The sequence below is a fragment of the Gekko japonicus genome, unplaced genomic scaffold (assembly GCF_001447785.1).
Source record: "Gekko japonicus isolate JY-2015 unplaced genomic scaffold, Gekko_japonicus_V1.1 scaffold1022, whole genome shotgun sequence".
NCBI classification, from domain to species: Eukaryota; Metazoa; Chordata; class Lepidosauria; order Squamata; family Gekkonidae; genus Gekko; species Gekko japonicus.
Window position 1 is genome coordinate 12,024 of NW_015177040.1, and position 2,564 is coordinate 14,587.

Here is a 2,564-nt window from a genome sequence, read left to right on the forward strand (position 1 = left end):
TCAGAAGGGGGAGCAAAAGGGAGGGCCTCTCCTTCCCTTCCTCAGCCGGCCTGCCAAGGCAGGGTGTGGGGGGGAGCAAAGAGAAAAGGGGTTTAAAGTTTGAACCCCTTCTCTCTTCGCTTCCCCCCCGCCTGCATTGGCAGGCCGGATGGGGCAAGGAAGGGGAGGTGGAAGCTTCCGGCTGGGGAAGGGGAGGCTGAAGATGCCTCCCCCCCTTTCTGCTTCCCCAGCTGAGAGAAGGAGCTGGGGGCGGGGCTTGCCGCCACCGCCGTTTGTGTCTACTCCTGGGCTGCTAGAGCGCCACTCCGTCTCAGTCCAGCCCCAAATGACCCCTGCTCCCCTTTTTCATTTTATCCTCACAACAACCTTGTGGGATAGGTTGGGCAGGAAGAGATTAACTGGCCCAAGGTCAGCCGGCAAGCTTTCATGACAGAGTGGGAATTCGAACCCGGATATCCCAGAGACTGGCTCAACACTACAACCACTAAACCAGCTCTTGACCTGGCTTCTTTAATTACAACAAAAAGGATCTAAGGGCAGCATAAGCATGGTGCGTTGCTTTTTTTATCCTCACAGCAATTCTACAAGGCGGGTTAGTTCTAGAGAAAGTGATTGGCCACAGTAAGTTTGCAGAGTTCAGGGCCAAGAGGGGATTTGAATCCAGGCCCCTCTGGCTCAAGGCTGACACATTGTTTGCCATACCACACTGGTTCTGTACACGGTACCTCCCCCATATACATGTTGTACCTTCAGTTGTTCCTCATACGGGAGTCCACACAGAGGGGTAGCCACACTGGACAGTCTGCCAGACACAAGATGCCACAGTTAGACACAGATGTAGGTCAGCATGTTGTAACTCAGGAGACCCAGGTTCAAATCGCCACTCTGCCATTCAAGCTCAGTGGGCGACCTTGGGCCAGCCATTCTCTCTTAGCCTAACCCCAACCTTAAAGGTGGTTGCTATGAATATAACTTGTTCATTAATGATTTGGAGTTGGGAGTAAGCAGTGAAGTGGCTAAATTTGTAGATGATACAAAGTTGTCCAGGGTGGTGAAAACCAGGGAGGATTGTGAGGCACTCCAAAGGGATCTGTCAAGGATGGATTAACACATGCAATTCACTGCCACAGAAAGTGGCGGCAGCTACAAGCATGGACGGCTTCAAAAGAGAATTAGATAAGCATATGGAGCAGAGATCCATCAGTGGCTACTAGCCACAAGGTATAGATAGGGGCTCTGGGGCAAGTGGTGCTCTGTCTTCTTGGTGCTTGGGGGGGGGGGTCAACAGTGGGAGGGCTCCTAGTGTCCTGGCCCCATTGGTGGACCTCCTGATGGCACCTGGTATTTTTGGCCACTGTGATACAGAGTGTTGGACTGGATGGACCATTGGCCTGATCCAACATTGGCGTCTCTTATGTTCTTAAAGATGGAGGAGGGAAGAACAAATGTTGTAAGCTGCTTTGTGTCCCCATTGGAGAGAAAAGTGGGGTACAAATACTTAAATTAAATAGAAATCTTCTTGCTTCCCCCACACAGCAAATCTCTGCTTTGGAAGACTGTGTGTGCACCACCATATAATGAACACACATGCTAACCAAGGCATCCTCCTGCCATGTGCATGTGCCAATACAGAGAGATGTGCCCATTCATCACAGGACCTGGTCTAGCACTCTAACCACTACACCCCATTCTAACCTAGGATGCTGAGCCATGCCTCTTGTGTCAGGGGTAGGTGAAAACTATATTTTCCTATCAGAACTATAACTGAGGAACTGTTTTTACTGCTGGATTTCTCCTAGAGCCTACCATTTAACATTTGTAGCACAAGGCTTTCACAATTTTTTTTAATTGCTGGGTTGTGAATGGCTTCAAAAACTATGTTAAAAGTTTTTAAACAATCTGTCATAGTCATAGTTGGCATATGGTGACCTCATAGGGCAGGGGTGTCAAACATGCGGCCCGGGGGCTGGATCAGGCTCCCAGAGGGCTTCTATCAGGCCCGCAGTGGAACTGGCTGTCTTCTGCTTCTTCTTCCAGTTCTGCTGCTGCTGCATCATTGTAGGTTTGCAGCTTACAGGTACACACCTGAACAGCATACTCAAGACTGCAACAGCACAGACATTTTGATGCAATAATTCAGAGCAAGAGGTGTCAGCTAGCACTCTAACCACTACACCCCATTCTAACCTAGGATGCTGAGCCATGCCTCTTGTTTCAGGGGTAGGTGAAAACCATCTTTTCCTATCAGAACTATAACGGAGGAACTGTTTTTACTGCTGGATTTCTCCTAGAGCCTACCATTGTGATGGCACTTTAACATTTGTAGCACAAGGCTTTCACAATTTTTTTTTAATTGCTGGGTTGTGAATGGCTTCAAAAACTATGTTAAAAGTTTTTAAACAATCTGTATTTTTTTTTTGCTGTCAAGTCATAGTTGACATATGGTGACCTCATAGGGCAGGGGTGTCAAACATGCGGCCCGGGGGCTGGATCAGGCTCCCAGAGGGCTTCTATCAGGCCCGCAGTGGAACTGGCTGTCTTCTGCTTCTTCTTCCAGTTCTGCT